Source organism: Giraffa tippelskirchi, chromosome 1 (genome assembly GCF_054371585.1).
Source record: "Giraffa tippelskirchi isolate mGirTip1 chromosome 1, T2T-mGirTip1v1.2.pri, whole genome shotgun sequence".
Classification (NCBI taxonomy): domain Eukaryota; kingdom Metazoa; phylum Chordata; class Mammalia; order Artiodactyla; family Giraffidae; genus Giraffa; species Giraffa tippelskirchi.
Genome location: NC_137275.1, coordinates 68,503,157 through 68,522,831, shown reverse-complemented (window position 1 = coordinate 68,522,831; position 19,675 = coordinate 68,503,157). Strand labels below are relative to the sequence as shown.

Below are 19,675 nucleotides of genomic sequence, written 5' to 3'. Positions count from 1 at the left end.
CCTCAAAGGTGTTGTCCATTGGATGACAAAGAGGAATTGTTTCTGTCTTTTGTACTGTCTTCTAATCCTTCTGGTTCAAGGAGAAAATCCCCATTTCATCCTGGTAATCTCAAATTTGGGAATTTACTTTCCTAACACAATAAATGAACTTGAGGCACTAAGCTTCAGTCAAACAAAAACATTGAACTAGAGTTTATTAATATTGTTTTATTTTGGTTATATTCATTTATATTATCATCTTCAGTTAAGACAGATTCTGCTAGTTTTCTCTCTGTAAGTAAATTTACAGAAAGAATAATAGCATGTCAATGGTTGGTATAATGTGGAGAAAGTGATGAGTGAACGATTGAGTTTGGAAAAATTGAAAGGAATAATCTCTTGCAGCTCTAGAATTTATTTTATATTAACTAATATCTACTATCTCACCCCCATAGTTGTGTGGAATTCTTGGGAATATTTTGAAATCCAAATCACAGAAACAAAGCAAGAACACTGCTGAGAACATGAAAATCCACACAGTCATTTTCTTGTAGCTATTCTTAGCAGCAGAGCAGATCTAACAGCCAGGCATTGGCATGGGGTGAGGTGAGAAATGCTTGAGTAGTGCCTCAGGAGAGCTATGGCATTGAGATCAGAGAACTACAAACCAAGCAGGAAGTTGATTTTAATAGCATCAATGGATAGTTTCAAAATGTTCATGAAAAATGAAAATATAAAGCAAATAATTGTGACAAGAATATTGTCTAATTAAGATGAATGGTACATTCTTCTTATGCATTTTTAATCTGTTAAATAAACAGCATATTAATAAGGCTTAATTGTATCACCATATACTTAAAGTGACTTTCTAAAGTAAAGTTTATTTTGATTTAACATATGCTTTTTGGTGTTTTCTGTAGCACTTTTACAAGCATCTTACACAAATAACATCTTGAAATAAATCTCTTGGGTGTGATCTTCATCTTGACCAGAATTTCTTCTTTTGAATTTCTTGGACAATTCAGGACTCAAAATTTCCGAAATATGTGTCTTTTCAGTTGTTATGCTTGAGTATTGCAGAAATGGCCATCTTATCTTTGATTGTGTTTCTTCATGATTCTTATATTTCATTTTCACTCCACACATACATGGACAGCATACTACTGATTCCTTAAAAGAACTCCCAATCTGCCCCCCACCCTTTACATATATGGATGATGTCCACAGTTTTCTTGACTTTCTTTCCTACAAAAGGTAGGGTTAATATTCTTTCCCTTTGAATCTGGGCTGGATGTAACTTCTTTGACCAGTGGAATACAATAGACTCATGAGCTTCAGAGGGCTGGCAGCTTCTATCTCCATCTTTTGGAGCCCTGAGACACCAATAAAAAGTTTGATGACTCTTCTGGTAAAACAACATGGAGAAGCTATGAGGCTACAGAAGGACAGGAATCCAGTTGAGCTGGCAATTCAGGAGGGCTTGTTTTAAATTTTTTTACCTTTGGATATGTAGTTCAGGTTGTTTGGTATATTTTTGTTGTTGTTCAGTGACATGTACTTTGTGAAGCCTTTCTTGGTTTTCTTAGATAAGCTTAGCTCTTCTCATTTTAGTATTTCCGTAGCAATGAATGATGATTGTGTTGATAATGGCAGTGAAGAGGATGGTGATGACACACCCTTTTCATATGCCAGGAACTGTTTGAAGTCCTTCACAATTTTTAATAACCCCATGAAGCCATCTTAGTATTTGCATTTTATTAGTGGGGACACTGAGGCACAGAGAGGTTATATACATCACTCAAGATCACAGTGAAATGCAGGAGCCGGAATTTGGACTCGGGAGGTCTAGCTCCTGGATCTGTGCTCTTTGTTGCCACATTGCACTGTAGTTACTGTTCAAATTGCTAAGGTAGCATTTTATACTGCAATAAAGTAATCTGTTTTTGTGTTTGTTTGAGTAGACTGTAAGCTTCTACAGTCAGAGACCGTGTTAGTCATTTTTATATCTTTGATATAACACAAAGTCAGGCACATAGAAATTCAATAAATAATTTTCAATAGCTAAAGCAGGGTTGAATTTAGATCCTAGAACTTTAAGTCCAGTTCATTTTTTTTTTATCTATCACATTAGTCACCTTCATTTTATGTTGCTTTTCATCTTACTATTATAAATGAATTCTGGAAATGCATCTGTTCTATTAGTTGAAATAGTAGCTAAGACATTTATTGAAGAAGACTACTAATTCATTTCAATTATTTCCTTTAATGTTACAATAATTATGATTCAAAAAGGAATGCTAATTTTATGGAAACTTGTTGTGCATGTTAAGATGTAGTCTAACCTCGTAGCATCTCCTTCAAGGTCTCACATTTCTTTTCTGGATTGTTCTTCACTCCTCTGTCTGAACTTATTATCTCCATTATCAACTGCTTGTGATGTTTTGGTTCATAGTTCTTAGTTATCTTGGTTATAAGGGGCTTCCCGGGTGGCTCAGATGGTAAAGAATCTGTCTGCAATGCAGGATACCCAGGTTCGATCCCTGCAATGGGAAGATAGACTGGAGAAGGGAATGGCAACCCACTCCAGTATTCTTGCCTGGAAAACTCCATGGACAGAGGAGCCTGGCAGGCTCCATGGGGTCACTAAGAGTCAGACATGACCGAGTGACTAACATATACACACACCCACACCCACACATTTTGGTTATAAAGCTCTTCTTTTCACCGACAACCCCCTTTTTTACTAGGGCATATTGATTCTTCTCCTTGTATATCATTAAATTTCTGTGGAAATACAAAGTTTCCTAATACCTGTCATTATCATTGCCATTCCCCGTCTCCTCTTCATTATCATTCAGATATCAGCTGAGATTGGTCCCCTCCCCTTAATATGCAGAAAAGTAAGTTTCAGATCATGAACAAAATAAATTTAACACTTGTCCTAAAGGTTTTCATATTCTAAAGCTTTTCATGTTCTACCGTGGTTCTGAGATCCTACTTTTTCTGAGTTATTTCAGTTTAGAGAGTATCTCATTTCTGGACTTTATTATCTTCAACTCTAATGCATGGACTGAGAAACAGAACTTAGCCATTTTCTATAGTTAAAAAAAATTAATCTATTTGGCTGTGCAGAGTCTTGCAGCATGCACGATCTTTTATTATGGCACATGGAGTCTCTGCTTGTAGTACGTGAGCCCCAGAGAGCACGAGTTCAGTAGTTCCAGTGCGCAGGCTTAGTTGCTCCATAGCATGTGGGCTCTCAGTTCCTGGACTAGGGATCAAATCAGCATCCCCTGTGTTACAGCGTGGACTTGCAACCACTGGACTGTCAGGGAAGTCCTCGTTTTCTATAATTTCTACCATAAAGACTTACACCAGGATTTTGTGTGTGAAGCAGGCTTTCTAGTATACAGTTTGCGGGATTTACATTCAAGTCAAAGTGAAAAGTATAAGTTCAACTGAGGCTTCTGATGTGCATCATATAATCTTTAGCTACACTCCTTTCATTCATCTTTTTCTTTCTCTGTTTGATTATCCCTCCCAAACAACATTTTGGTTTGATTCTGGCCCCGGCACCAGAATTCTGTTTAATTTTAGTTACCTCTCCTATTAACTTGGTTTCTCTCAGCATATGACTTACCTTCTTCTTACTAGCAACCTCTCAAAATATTTTCTCTGCATAGCTTCACATCTACCTTAAGAGACTTTCCTATGTTAGTTATTAAGATATTTCATTTAGGTTTTCTACAGTAATATATTTTTTCTTATATTTAGATAATCATTTTGTAGATCTTTAAAGTGCTTTCATACTATTCTTATGAGATAGGAAAAATAAGCTCAAATGCCTTCAACATGTTAATAACATAGATAAGCATGTGTTTCCATGTTTAAAATACAAAGTTTGAATTTGATAAGGTTTAAAACCCACTCTATATATTTCTGTTGAAATGGAGTCTTAAAGTTGAATGGGCATTCAGGGATCATCTAATTTTTAGGAAGATAAAATATTATGATCTCTACTTTACAAATGAGATTCTTGGTGCCTGGAGAGTTTCAACAGTTTGCAGAAAGAGAAAAGAAGTGGTGAAATGTGACCATAAAACTTGTTGTCTTCTACTTTGGGGGCAACACTCTTCTTACATCTTCACCTAAAGTCTCCGTTTGCTGCAAAGTGTGGGATGAGACAGTAGGAAAGCCACTGAGCATGCACATGGTGCCCAGATGTAGATCACTGGGGGAAAAGATACATTGGAGAAGATTTAGGAATGAGTCCAAGGATGTAAGTTGTTCATTTAACTGTAGATGCAGCATAGGAAGTATCTATGAAAATGAGGATCTGTGGACATGCATTATTAATATCTTATTTGACTTCCTGCTTCTTTTGCTTTGCTGCCAGCATCTTTGGGTGGTTAAAGTTACAACAGAAAGATGGAAAGTCATGCTTTCCTATTAAGATACCAGATCTTATAAAGACAGGCAGCTAAATGTTTCACCAAGAGATACAATCACCTTCATCAACATATATTTATTCATTGATGATTTTTTTTTAAAATTTCTGCAAAGGACTAGGTCAACAAGTTTAGTTTATCAAAGGGAATTCCATTTCCTCATTGACTTTAAACAATGAAGACCTTGAAACATTCAGTCAATACACATCTCAGAAAAGAACAAAGGAAGCATTTGAAAGGAGGATTAGTAAATTACCTGCCTTCAAAATTCAAATAAAACTGCACAAAGCAGTTCTCTATATTTGCTGGTAATTCAACAAAGAAAGCCAAATGAAGCCCATAGATCCAGGTTATGTAGAAATGTTCAGCAAGCTGAAGGTTACACGGGATGGATGTTCAAATAAGGATCATTTTAATGAATACAATTACAAGATGGCTGATATGCAAAATGAATAATTTAGAAAATATGGTGGTTTATGTATGATCTATGCATAATTACAGTAACACACCATTTGGGATTATAAAAAATAACTGAACTGAAATTGTTCATTGGAGTGCAGAGAAGTAAAAAAACTCACAATATTCTTTGAAACTTATTACGTTATAAACATCCTCAGATATGTTATTTTTTAAAAAAATTCTTAGCCAGCCAGAGAACACTGTTGTTGAGGTCGTTACGTGTTCAGTCACATCTGACTCTTTATAATCCCATGGACTGTAGCCTGCCAGGCTCCTTTGTCCATGGAATTTTCCTGGCAAGAATACTGGCTTCCTGATCCAGGGATCGAACCTGCATCTTCTACATTGGTAAGAGAATTCTTTACCACTGTGTCACCTGGGAAGCCGAGGTCATTATTACTCAGCAGCTAGTTAGAGAACTTTTCTCACTTGTTCACAATTTCCTGTTCTATATTTTGTTTTCCACTTTATTGGAACAAGTTTTAACAATGGGAAAAGATAGAGATGGAAAAGAGGTATAGAAAAGAAGAGAAAGCCAATTATTTTCTGTCTCTTTTCTTGCCCCTCTGGAGTGATGGAGACTGTTAGAACAATGATCTTCAAGGGATGCACCTTAAACCAATTTAAGTAAAACAAAAATAAATATCTGAAGCCCAGAGGCAAACATCCATTTGTAACACAAACATCTTTATAGGAATTGTACTAGGTTTCTGTTGAAGTAAGGGATTACTGAGAAAAAAGAAAACAAAAACAAAAAGTTGGTGAGAAGGAATAGGGATGTATTTGAAGCATGAACTTTATTTTGGCATGGAAACCAAATAATGGGTGACCATGGCCAGATAACCTTTCTCTGGCTCAGTTGCTGTATTTTTTAAAAAGCAATAATAAAATCTTTCTTTACCACCTCTGTCAGGATAAGCAGGTTTCTTGGATACTTGATGATACATAAATCACATTTCCTTTTTTTGTTATCATTATCTCTAGGAGTAGAAAGAGTAATGAATTGCAGGGCTTGTCATGATCTTATTAAATACATTAAGATATTATTGGTTACAAACAATAGAATTAGGATTATTTATAATATGACTTTGAAAGATGAGACCCTAAGAATGAAAAAAAGGCTTCGAGCTAGCTGCAAATTTAGCAGACAGTAGCAGGTAAGAAGGGAAAGCAAAACCCAGACCAGTGTTGGGGGGAGGATACTGATGGGTTGTAAGGCAGGTAAGTCAGCCTGATACAGGCTGGGTATGGCACCCCACTCCAGTACTCTTGCCTGGAAAATCCCATGGATGAAGGAGCCTGGTAGGCTGCAGTCCATGGGGTCGCTAAGAGTCAGACACGACTGAGCGACTTCACTTTCAGTTTTCACTTTCCTGCATTGGAGAAGGAAATGGCAACCCACTCCAGTGTTCTTGCCTGGAGAATCCCAGGGACGGGGGAGCCTGGTGGGCTGCTGTCTATGGGATCGCACAGAGTCGGACACGACTGACGCGACTTAGCAGCAGCAGCAGCAGGCTTAATTAAGGGCTTCCCTGGTGGCTCAGATGGTAAAAAATCCAATCTGCCTGTTATACAGGAGACCTGAGCTTGATCCCTGGGTTGGGAAGATCCCCTGGAAAAGGGAATGGCTACCCCTTCCAGTATTCTTGCCTGGAGAATTCCATGGACAGAGGAACCTGGCGGACTACAGTCCATGGGGTTTCAAGAGTCAGGCGCGACTGAATGACTAACACACACATACACACACACACAAACACACACACAGAGGCTTAATTAGGGGCTTGAAGGCAGGAGTATACAGTGAGTAGTGAGGTTAGCAAACTGGGTTCATAATAAGGGTATCGTTTGGGGATGGCAAGCAGACTGGCTAAAGACAAAATAGCCACAAAACAGGGAAAGGGGAAGATGAAAAGCAAGAGCCACGTTTCAGACCCACATGACAGCCACTGCTTATTTTCTCATCTTCACAGGGTACTAATGTTGGTTATGTAATGGGTACTCAGATTTCTGCTGGATTCAACAAAAGAGAATCACATTACATTTCTAAAAGAGAAAGGATGCGTTAATGGTTGCAATGGATTGGACTTACCCGCTTTATAAAATAACTTGTGCCTCAGAGAAAATGATCCCACTCAACACCTCTTTCTCTGAATTGCTCTCAAAGGCTTAGCGCAGAGCAGGAAACTGTTTTTATCTCCAAGGATCACTTTCACAAACTAAATGTCTCTTGAATTTGGACATTTTCAGCCAGAACTTGGCTCTCATCATCTTTTATCTGTCTTATATTGCAATGGCCTCTGAATGGGTGTCCTTCCTACATCTATTGTCCACATTGCCACCAGGGTTATCTTGCAAGAAAGTATATCTGATCATGTCATTTTCTTGTTGAGAAACCTTTGCTGGTCATTTTCTCCTGAGTTGCTCTTTGGCCTTAATCCTTCTCCAGGCCCTCTTTTTCCCTTCCAGCATACAAACCTGACTCTCCAGTCCTAATAAATGTCTTATCAGTGCCTCCAAATGCATGACTGTGTCTTTGAAGATGTACGTATTTTCTCTCCTTTTGTCATATAAACTCTTAATCATATTTCAAATTTCTTACCTTCAAAGAAACCCTTTCTATGTATGCCAACATTTACCCTTGACACATCCAGATAATTCTGAGACTTCCATAGGCTCTGGTAATTTCTTTTTGAGTACCTGTCCCACATTATATCAACTATATAAAAATGCACACAAATCCTACATTCAAAATAGTATTTTTATCCACTGAAAATTTTCGTAAGGAATTTTTTAATGGGCTTCAAAATTATTTGGCAACACATATCTCATTTAATTCAAGGTTGGCTACAGTTTTTCAGCAGTCATTGTGCATACTTATAAATTTTTGTGAACCAAGAAAATCTAACTTATACATTGATTTCAAGTGTAATGAAATGTCTATGAATGCTGGATATCATTGTGAATGAAGCCAACATAATATTATGTTTACAGACTTCTGATTAAACCAATATGAATTTTGACTTGGAAGTTTACATTTTAGACCAGAAATTTGTTAATTTAAGACTCAGACATTTTGGTCTTTGAAAAGCTCATGGCCTGAACCATTGTGCGAGTAGAGCCTAATGAGTAGAGTTTCTTATGTCATGTTGCTGGTTATTGCATGGCATTCTCTGTATGTTCTGTTGGATTTGAATTCCTCAAAGATTAATACTGTACCAGTAGTATAGCTGATGCATAACAGCTATTGAATATACTTCATATATGTTAATAGATATAGATGACATAAGTAGACACATACACATAGATATATAACATATGATATGTGATGTATGACATGAACATGACATACGACTGAAGTCAGTCAGGCTAGTCTATTGCTGTCTATTGCAACTCAAGTGTTCTTGATTTCCAGACCCAGCTCCAGAACCTGTGAAACATACTGTTTGCTCCCTCAGAAATTCCTCATCTGCTTCCCGTGTTGTATAGGTTATTTGGACTATGCCATTTGAAATTGTTTTGATCAGTCAGTTGGTACTTTAGAATGGGGCAGTGCACTCTATGGATTTGAATGGATTCTTTTCTTTTTACATATTATTCCTTCAAGAATTGCATGAGAAGTATACTTTGGTACATTCTACTTGATGAACAATGTATTTTTCCCTTTCTTATTATCTTCATATATTGAAAACATTTTCAGAAAATTTTTCTGTAGGTACCACGTGAAACTGATACATAACACATGCATTCTCAGATTTATTTGCCCATTTCTTTTTTTTATTTGCCTATTTCTATGTAATTATCCATCACCATCCTGTAACCTTTTAGAGACTAGTGAAGTGTCAAAACTTTCCATTAGATGATTAGCTTACCTTGCTATCTTATAGGGAGTTACATGGAAATTTGTCAAATGTTCCCTGCTAATTACTAGTGAAGTCTAAATGACAGAGTTCATACTTTGACGTCATGTTTGACAGTGAAAAGTAATTCCAAGTCCTCTGACATAGAAACTAATTGAGGTGCTATTTGCTTTTTCCTATAATTTAAATATGATGTCTATAATTTTATGTGGTTAGCATGGATATATTTGTCTATTAATAGGTAATGGGTATTGGTTTACATCTTAAATTAATAACTGAACCAGGCTAAAAATTATTTGAGGCTGTATACTAACCCCACTTTTGCCTGAAAGAAGTAGGCAAAAATTTGAATAAAATAGAAAATTTAGTATAGGTCTTGGTAAATTTTTAGAATAGGTTGTGGGCAGCTGAATTATAACTCTCATTAACAATCCTGGGATTTGAACATCTAAATTCCTTTAAATGGTCATCAAATGATCTTCAGACTTTCCCAGAGTGTATTATTTAAGATATAACAAGCAGGGCTGTTCATTTCCCAGCAAGTTAGCCAATTATGGACAGGCCTTGCCATGTTATTGACTGCTGCATTGCATTATTCAGAACACTCATCCTCTGTTAAGCACAAAAAACAAAGATTAAATAACATTATGGTTCTGACACAAATGAACAAAAGAAATTTGAGATCAAAGTCAATGATCTGTACTTTTATGATTTGCTGGCATAGACAGAGTAAGTGAATAAGGTGGCTTAAATTGAAGACAGAATTTCTATTTTGATTTAGTGTTCCTGTCATGAGTTATGTTTCTTTTCACGGGGAAATTTAGGTGCATAAGTGACATACATTTATTTTGAGGAGACTTGAGACAATTCCCCATAAGAAATATGACTGTAGGGGGTGTAGAATCCGAGATACACGAGGGCAGGGACTAGGTCTTATTTAAGCACTGAGGAATTAAGACTTCTCTGATAAATTTCTGTTTACATTCAGGCCTGAATTTCACTCATTGTGTGGTGGAGACTAGAACATTTCCAGGCTCAGGCCACCCAGGGAATATGTCTGTGAACAGGCATCAGGGAGTCTTAATCATGTGACCATTCTATGACAGATTCTATAAATTTGTGTATGGATACTTTTCTGAAATTAATATTAATCCATAAAAGCACCCTAGGTTTGTTTCTGTTGATTAGACTTCTTGGTTTCCTTTATTTTCCAAATCTTTCAATTTCAGAAAGGAAGAAATTCTAAATCTTATGTATTCTTATTTAAAAATATAATTTTCAAAATACACTTGTGAATAAATACATATATTCTTACACTGAGTGATGGTTGTTATATAATTCATTAAGGAAAGCCTTCAGGCACCACACTACTCACTGGCAGGTTATAGTCCGTGGGGTTGCAAAGAGTCAGACATGACTGAGAGACTAACATATGCTGATAACCACACTCTCAGTTCCATTCTAGATTTTCCTCTCTCCTAGTAAAAGTAAAGTGTTAGTCATTCAGTTCTATCCTACTCTTGTGACCCCAAGGACTGCAGCACACCAGGCTTCCCTGTCCTTCACTCTCTCTCAGAATTTGCTCAAACTCTTGTTCATTGAGTCAGTGATGCCATCCAGCCATCTCATCCTCTCTTGTCCCCTTCACCTCTTGCCCTTAATTTATCTCAGCATCAGAGTCTTTCCCAATGAGTTGGCTCTTTGCATCAGATGGCCAAAGTATTGAAGCTTCAGCTTCAGCATTAGTCCTTCCAATGAATATTTACAGTTGATTTCCTTTAGGATTGACCAATTTGATATCCTTGCAGTTCATGGAACTCTCAAGAATCTTCTCCAGCACCTCAGTTCAAAAGCATCAATTCTTCAGTGTTCAGCCTTTTTTATGGTCCAACTCTCACATCTGTATATGGCTAGAAAAACTATAGCTTTGACTATATGGGCCTTTGTTGGCAAAGCAATATCTCTGCTTTTTAATTTATGGTCAAGGTTTGTCATAGTTTTTCTTCCAAAGAGAAAGCATTTTTTAATTTCATGACTCCAGTCACCATCTGCAACGATTTTGGAGCCCAAGAAAATGAAATTTGTCACTGTTTCCACATGTTCTCCATCCATTTGCCATTAAGTGATGGGACCAGTTGCCATGATCTTCATTTTTTAATGATGACTTTTGAGCCAGCTTTTTTCACTCTTCTCTTTCACCCTCATCTAAAGACTTTTTAGTTCCTCTTCACTTTCAGCCATTAGATTGGTATCATCTGCATATCTGAGGTTGTTGATATTTCTCCTGGCAATCTTGATTCCAGCTTGTGAATCATCCAGCCTAGCATTTTGCATGATGTACTCTGCATAGAAATTAAATAAACAGAGTGACAGTATACAGCCTTGATGTACTCCTTTCCCAATTTTGGATCAGTGCATTGTACCATGTCCAGTTATAACTGTGGTTTCCTGTCCTGCATACAGGCTTCTCAGGAGACTGGTAAGGTGGTTTGGTATTCTCATCTCTTTAAGAATTTTCCACAGTTTGTTGTGATCCATAAAGTCAAAGGCTTTAGCATAGTCAATGAAGCAGAAGTAGATGATTTTTTGGAATTCCTTTTTTTTTTTCTGTGATCCAATGGATGTTGGCAATTTGATCTCTGGACTAAGATTTAATCCCTACTGGGCTAAGAGAGGGTTAAAGGTACATTGATTTTCAGATATGGCCAGGGTCGATGAGGAAGACTTTCCCAGACTTCGGAACTTTTTAGGAACAGCACTGCTGTGTTCTTCAAGATCTTCTCCTTTCTGAAGCAGAATGATCTTTGCTTTTATTGTACCTTTTTGACAAATAAGTATCAGATACATGGTGAACAACCTGTTTGTTTGTTTTCCAGTTCACAGGACTGTGAAATAAGTGAAGTCACGTGCATTTTTACAGACCAAGCTATCCAAGAACTCACCCCAGTGCTGTAACTGCATGAGACCTTAAGAGTATATCCCCAAAATAGAGTTTGAATGAATGTTGTCTGTGGGAAGGAAGCCAGTATTCCTTGTGTAGATTGCAATCAATTCTATTGCTACTCCTGACGATTTGCTCCTCCCTTTCCTGTAAGATGATTATATACCCTCATCCTCAGTTATTGTGCTTTGTGTGGGAGAGTGCACAGTTTCCCACTGATATGGGGAGTGGCCACATGGTATATTTTGGCTAGGCAGCGTGAGCCAGCTTGATTTAGGCCACATCCCAGCAGAGGCTTTTAGAGCTTTCTCGAGTTTCCTCCAACTCTCTTACTCTTTTCCCTTCACCACAAAAATATATAGCCCAGCAAGAGGATGCTTGTTCACCTGGGTAATGAATCAGAAGACACATGCCATAGAGACACAGTAGCTGACCCATAGCCATCAGCATGTGAAGTGAGTGGGAACTAAATCTTTTTGTAAGCTACTGAAGTTCTGGTGTTATGTTGGTCATTAAAGATGACTAATGGAAATGGATTATTCTTATGGTACAAGGACACAGGATAGACTTTTTGAGATTGAAAAGTACTACTTCAATTTTAAATAATCAGGAAAGGAAAAATTTCCCAATGGGATAGATGCCCTTTTCCCCCTATGGCATTCCAACCTTGCTCTGTTTTCATGTAAGAGGTTTTATTTGTTTCATTTTTCTTCCTTTCTGGACATGTGCCCTGCTCCCCAATCCTCCAGATTTTTACAAAAGCTTATTTCCTCCAACATTGTTTGTTTTTTCAGTATTATATGGAAGAAGTATTTGGAGGATTTAGACATGGTTTTATGTCCATTTCTACTACTTGGTAGCAGCATGACCACTGGACAAGCATTGGGTGAAACTGAGCTCACTATGAGGACAGTATCACAGCAAAAGGTGGTTGATCAGTACGTGTAATCACTATTTTTCATTCTCTAGGGGTGACTTTGCTTGCTTTGTAATCCCATTGGACCTTTAAGCATATTCAAACTCTCTACTTTTCAACAACCATTCACATTGTAAATATTATATAAGGAGCATTTCAAAACTGTTCCTTCCTGAACTAACCTTTTAAAAGTGATACCTCTTCACCTCTGTTCTCAATATCTGGTCTCTGTTGTTTTTTCCAAGTTTCATTATAAGAAATAGTGTGGTGGCAGTTCCTAGCTGTTTGGTGAGTTTGGCTCTAATATTTAGTCTTTTTATTTCTTCCCAATGAAGGATTTTGTTCTGGGGTAAATCTTAGTCTATTGAGTCCTGTATATCCATGTTTCTTTCTCTTTTTTCCTTCCCTGCTATATTAGCTCTAGGGACTTCATGACTCATACTTGTCAATACTCCCTGGCTGCTTTTGGTGAGATGCCTGGTGTTTCTGTACCAAGGCCTCTTTCCGAGTGAGACAGTGTAAAGAAACACTGTTGGAGGCAAGGGAAGACGTAAAGTCCCTAGTTTCTTAGCAAGATGGCTGATTTTAATTCTTTAAATATTTCTTCTGCTTGTTCCAAGTCCTTTTCTCAGTCTGTTTTCCCTCTGCGTAATGGATGAGTCCCAGGGATTTATGAGACTGCAAATAAAGTAACTTTTGGAGTAATTTACTTAAAGATGTAAAGTATGTATGTGTTTGTGTTCAGTTGCTCAGTCATGTCTGACTCGCTTTACAAACCCATGGACTGTAGCCCACCAAGCTCCTCTGTCCATGGGATTTCCCAGGCGAGAATACTGGAGTGAGTTGCCATTTCCTCCTGAAAAAGTATGTATACCAAGACTTTATTTTGACTCAATTAATGACACACTGTCTACTTCAGGGATTTTTTTCACACTCGATGGACAAATCAAACTTCCCCCTGCTTTGCCTATATAAGAAGGACTTGAATTATATGTTCATTTAACTTAAGTGATGTCAGCTATTCCCATTCAGCATGGATAGACACAAAGAAAGAAAGATGACACACAGACAAGACAGAGATAAATAAATTCTCTTCATCAATAGAAGCAACAGAGACCTATTTCAATGCTTGAATGTTGCGCTTGCTGAGAGATGATATGTCAACAACTTTCTAAAGGAATTTCAAGGATACTTTTTAGCTTAATGAGCATTTTATTTGCTGTCCTAGTCTGTTTGAGCTGCTATAACAAAATATCACAGAGTAGCTTATAAACAACAGAAATTTATGTCTCTCAGTTCTGGAAGCTGGAAGTTTAAAATCAGGATGTCCAGCATGCCTAGATCAGGGATCTCTGCTGGGTTGCACACTCCTGTATCCTCACATGGTCAAACCCTCATGGCTTAACTGGCCTCTCAGTCTTCACCTACAAGTACCATCACCTTTGATGGTTAGGATTTCAACATATGGATTTTAAGAGGGATACAAACATTCAGATTATACCACCTGCTCAGAATAGACCATAACTCTATATAGGACCCAGGTCCTCTGCACTTCATTCCTCACCAGTAAAACCTTGGACATGTATGGGTCCTGTTTTTCCACTCAGACTGCTAACAATGTGTTTTGCAAGAATAGTGGTCATTTGTTGAATGTCTACAGGGTACCATGCACCTTATACATATGCATGCATCATTACTTGCCTTGAATGTAAATTTTATTTGTTCTATTTTCCGATAGTAAAATTGAAGCAAAGATATTTAGTAACTTGCTCAGTGTCACATGGAGCAACATTTTAGCTCAAGTGGCATGTTTAAACTCACGTATCATCATTTTCAGGTCCAGCAGGATAAAGTGCAAATTTTTTAGTGTGGCATACAATCTCCTAATCTCCTGTTCACTACACCTCCACTCTTAGCACCTTTTCTTGCTGCATCCCTGATACATCTACTGCTGAGAAATACTCATCTTCTTTTCCCATACCAGGCTATCCTTTTCTGTCTGCAGGACATGCTTAATTCTGCATGTCCTGCCTCATGTCCTTAATAACTGCCACACATCCTTTCAAGTTTAAGACACTATGGCCACAATTAGAGTGATTAAGAACATAGCAACTTAGCTTTGTCATTTTCTGGTTATGTGCCTTTGGGCAAATTATTTAATTTCCCAATGCTTCAACCTCCCTTTTTCAAAACAATTATAAAAGCACACTACAGGATTGTTGGGAAGATTAAATGAGTTAAGATATGTAGGTACCTGAAACGGAGTCTGGCATAGGATAAAGCATTATGCAGTGTTTGCTCTTATTAGATTTGCCTCAGACATCATCTCCAGGAAGTTTTCCTTGACCCCATCTCTTCTCTCTATCAAACTGGTTCGGTGATTCTTTTATAATAATCTACAGTACTAACTTGTTTTAGAATTATCTGTTTAGATGTCTGTATTTATCATTATATATGAGTTTCTTGAGGTTAGGGAACAACTTAATTTTGATCAGTCAACATCTAGCATATTAACTGACACCTAATAGGCACTCAAAATGATTAACAAATGAGTTAAATAATTATCATTGTTTTTCAAGTAATTATTCATATTCATATTCTTCTTCTACTTCTTAAAAGCTAATCTTTATGGACTACCTACTCTGTGTTAGGCACAATTTAAGTTCTTTGCACACATCCTCTAATATAACCTTTGTACAAATCCCATGCAGGTAGTTATCAGTAATTCCATTTTATAGAAGAGAATACAGAGTGATTAAATAATTTGCACAGGATCAATCACTAGTATACTTGGAGATAAGAATTTAAACCAAGTAATATGATCCAAGAGTCTACATTGTTAGCTGTTTTAATAGCTGCCTCCAAACGAGTTTAAAGAGGGAAGGCCAGAAAGGAGGGGAAAATGAGAGAAAGAAAAGAGAACTGAAAACCCATAGTCTTGGCTGGCATCACCTGTGTCCTTATGCAAATACTTCACTGAGTTAAGTATTTATGTTTAATTCTTGACTTTTCACAAAAGTCACTCTAAAAAAACAGTCACGTGATACTTCTTCATTTGACATGAAAAATTGTGAATTTTGCCCATTATATCATTTAATTCTCTAGATAATACCCCACATAGGAAAAAACATTTCCAAGATTGTTTCTGGTGAAACCTTAATATCTCTTGAGGCGCTAGCCTGTTTTCTTCTATCTGATCATAAAAGTCGTAACAAGCCTTGTTTTGGCTGCTGGGAAACTGAGAGCTAGATATTATCTTGGTTGCAGAAATTGTACTGACCTTCTGACTGGAATGGTTTGCATTTCTCGTTTGACCATCCTTGCATCCTAAACTTTTATTCCTGTATATTTAAATGTATTATGTTTATCTTTTCTAACAGATGACTGCTATTATTATTACTTTTAAAAGAGGTGAATATAATGCAATTAAATGTGTTGAGGTAAATATCTGTATGAGATGATGACTTCCACTCTGTCACCTGTGGCTTGATGTCATGTAGAATGGTACAGACAGTAGCCAATTTAGGAGCCTGGTGGGCTGCTGTCTATGGGGTCGCACAGAGTCGGACACGACTGAAGCGACTTAGCAGCAGCAGCAACCATCTTAATAATAATTTGATGATAACAATCTTTCATAGATAAGATTCAGAGAGTTTCAGGACTTTGCCCCAAATCACAAAACTAATTAGTAAGTTTCTGCATCCAGGACCAGATTGAGAATTTTCAATGCTGTTTTGCTACCGTGGCAGCCATTATTTCTGGTCTCTTGAGGGCCATATAAAAGTAGGTGACTATGCTTCCCACAACACATTAAAAAATCACCATTAGATATGAGGTTCTAAGTTCAATGGGACAATATTATGACTTAGCATAGTGATATTTGGGCTTCCCTGGTAGCTCAGTGGTAAAGATTGCCTGCAAAGCAGGACACCCAGGTTTGATCTCTGGGTTGGGAAGATGCCTTGGAGAAGGGCATGGAAACCCACTCTAGTATTCTTGCCTGGAGAATCCCATGGACACAGGAGCCTGGCAGGACAGAGTTGGACAGGACTGAATCAACTAAGCAGCAACAGTATAGCGATATTTAAGTTGTTCAGTTCAGTTCAGTCGCTCAGTCATGTCTGACTCTTTGAGACCCCATGAATTGCAGCACGTCAGGCCTCCCTGTCCATCACCAACTCCCGGAGTGCACCCAAACTCATGTCCATCGAGTTGGTGATGCCATCCAGCCGTCTCATCCTCTGTTGTCCCCTTCTCCTCCTGCCCTCAATCCTTCCCAGCATCAGGGTCTTTTCCAATGAGTCAACTCTTTGGCATGAGATAGCCAAAGTAGTGGAGTTTCAACTTCAACATCAGTCCTTCCAATGAACACCCAGGGCTGATCTCCTTTGGGATGGACTGTTTGCATCTTCTTGCAGTCCAAGGGACTCTTAAGAGTCTTCTCCAACACTACAGTTCAAAAGCATCAATTCTTCAGTGCTCAGCTTTCCTCACGGTCCAACTCTCACATCCATACATGACTACTGTATGTATGTCCTATGTATATCTTGGCAGCGGCTGAGAAGAGCTACTCCACGTCCAAGGAGCGGTGGCTGCATGGGCACAGGAGGGCCGAGAGGAGCTACTCCACGTTCAAGGTGAGGAGGGGCGACTGTGAGGAGATACCTCTCATCCAAGGTAAGGAGCAGCGGCTGCACTTTGCTAGAGCAGCCGTGAAGAGACACACGTTCAAGTAAGAGAAACCCAAGTAAGACGGTAGGTGTTGTGAGAGAGCATCAGAGGGCAGACACACTGAAACCATAATCACAGAAAACTAGCCAATCTGATCACATGGACCACAGCCTTGTCTAACTCAATGAAACTAAGCCATGCCGTGTGGGGCCACCCAAGATGGACGGGTCATGGTGGAGAGGTCTGACAGAATGTGGTCCACTGGAGAAGGGAATGGCAAACCACTTCAGTAGTCTTGCCTTGTGAACCCCAAGAATAGTATGAAAAGACAAAATGATAGGATACTGAAAGAGGAACTCCCCAGGTCGGTAGGTGCCCAATATGCTACTGGAGATCAGTGGAGAAATACCTCCAGAAAGAATGATGGGATGGAGCTAAAGCAAAACAATACCCAGTTGTGGATGTGACTGGTGATAGAAGCAAGGTCTGATGCTGTAAAGAGCAATATTGCATAGGAACCTGGAATGTTAAGTCCATGAATCAGGGAGAATTGGAAATGGTCAAACAGGAGATGGCAAGAGTGAACGTTGACATTCTAGGAATCAGCAAACTAAAATGGACTGGAATGGGTGAATTTAACTCAGATGACCATTATATCTACTACTGTGGGCAAGAATCCCTTAGAAGAAATGGAGTAGTCATCACAGTCAACAAAAGAGTCGAAATGCAGTACTTGGATGCAATCTCAAAAACGACAGAATGATCTCTGTTCGTTTCAAAGGCAAACCATTCAATATCACAGTAATCCAAGTCTATGCCCCGACCAGTAACACTGAAGAAGCTGAACTTGAACGTTTCTATGAAGACCTACAAGACCTTCTAGAACTAACACCCCAAAAAGATGTCCTTTTCATTATGGGACTGGAATGAAAAAGTAGGAAGTCAAGAAACACCTGGAGTAACAGGCAAGTTTGGCTTTGGAGTACAGAATGAAGCAGGGCAAAGGCTATTAGAGTTTTGCCAAGAGAACGCACTGGTCATAGCAAATACCCTCTTCCAACAACACAAGAGAGGACTCTACACATGGACATCACCAGATGGTCAACACCGAAATCAGATTTAAGTTGTTACACAATTTAAATATATTAGTTAACTAACTTAACTCCTACTTTTGCCTTTTAAAAATTATCTTTGTATTGAGATATGATTGAAATATAACGTTGTGTGCTGCTCCTGCTACTAAGTCGCTTCAGTCGTCTCTGACTCTGTGCAACCCCATAGATGGCAGCCCACTAGGCTCCCCCATTCTTGGGATTCTCCAGGCAAGAACACTGGAGTGGATTGCCATTTCCTTCTCCAATGCATGAAAGTGAAAAGTGAAAGTGACGGACGCTCAGTCATGTCCGACTCAGCGACCCCATGGACTGCAGCCTACCAGTTTCCTCCATCCATGGGATTGTCCAGGCAAGAGTACTGGAGTGGGGTGCCATTGCCTTCTCCTAACATTGTGTAAGTTTGACGTATACAAGGTTTTGGTATGACACATTTGTATATTGCAATAGGATTCTACATTCAGCTCTCAAAATTTTATTTACTCCATCACAAAAGTTGTGAATATCCTTTATAGAAAATATAGAAATTTAGTGAGGTAGAAAGAAGAGAGGAAAAAAAATTACTCAAAACTTACCACTTAGAGTAAACTAGTGTTACATTTAAAATTTGTTTATTTTCTATGTATAATTATTTTTTAAACTTTTCATGGTTGTGATTATACTCTTTTCTACTCTCATTTCTTCCTCAGGATACTATAGATATTTTTCCATATTATTATCAGCATTTTGCAATAGAATTTTAAATAGCTACAAACTAATTAGAAAAGTAATTCATAATAATTTCCTTAACCTTTCTTCTATTGTTGAGCTTTGAGCTAGTCTTTAATATTACTCATAATATTGCAATAACTGTCTTGGTGCATGTAATTTTTTTTTTGTATTTAAGTTATTGTTGTTGTTCAGTTGCTAATTTGTGTCTGACTCTTTGTGACCCCATGGACTATAGCACACCAGGCTTTCCTGTCCTTCATATCTCCCAGAGTTTGCTCAAACTCATGTCTATTGAGTTGGTGATGCCATGCAACCATCTCATCCTCTGTCTACCCCTTCTTCTCCTTTCCTCAACCTTTCCCAGCATCAGGATCTTTTCCAATGAGTTGGCTCTTCACATCAGGTGGACATAGTATTGGAGCTTCAACTATAGCATTAGTCCTTCCAATGAATATTAAGGGTTGATCTCCTTTAGGATTGACTGGTTTGATCTCCTTGCTGTTCAAGAGACTCTCAAGAGTCTTCTCCAGCACCATAGTTCGAAAGCATTTGATTTACTATACAATTTTATTTTGTAATAT

The 19,675-nt window shown here is 38.1% G+C and overlaps 1 long non-coding RNA gene across 1 annotated transcript in view; it reads left to right on the top strand.

The window, feature by feature from the left end:
* The window catches only part of LOC145528290 (uncharacterized), a 58,553-nt gene extending 39,103 nt beyond the window's left edge, over positions 1-19,450 (top strand). The window contains exon 3 of the long non-coding RNA XR_014070280.1: positions 17,155-19,450. This is a non-coding gene — a long non-coding RNA (uncharacterized LOC145528290). The remainder of the gene's footprint in view (positions 1-17,154) is intronic.
* The last annotated feature ends 225 nt before the right edge of the window (positions 19,451-19,675 follow it).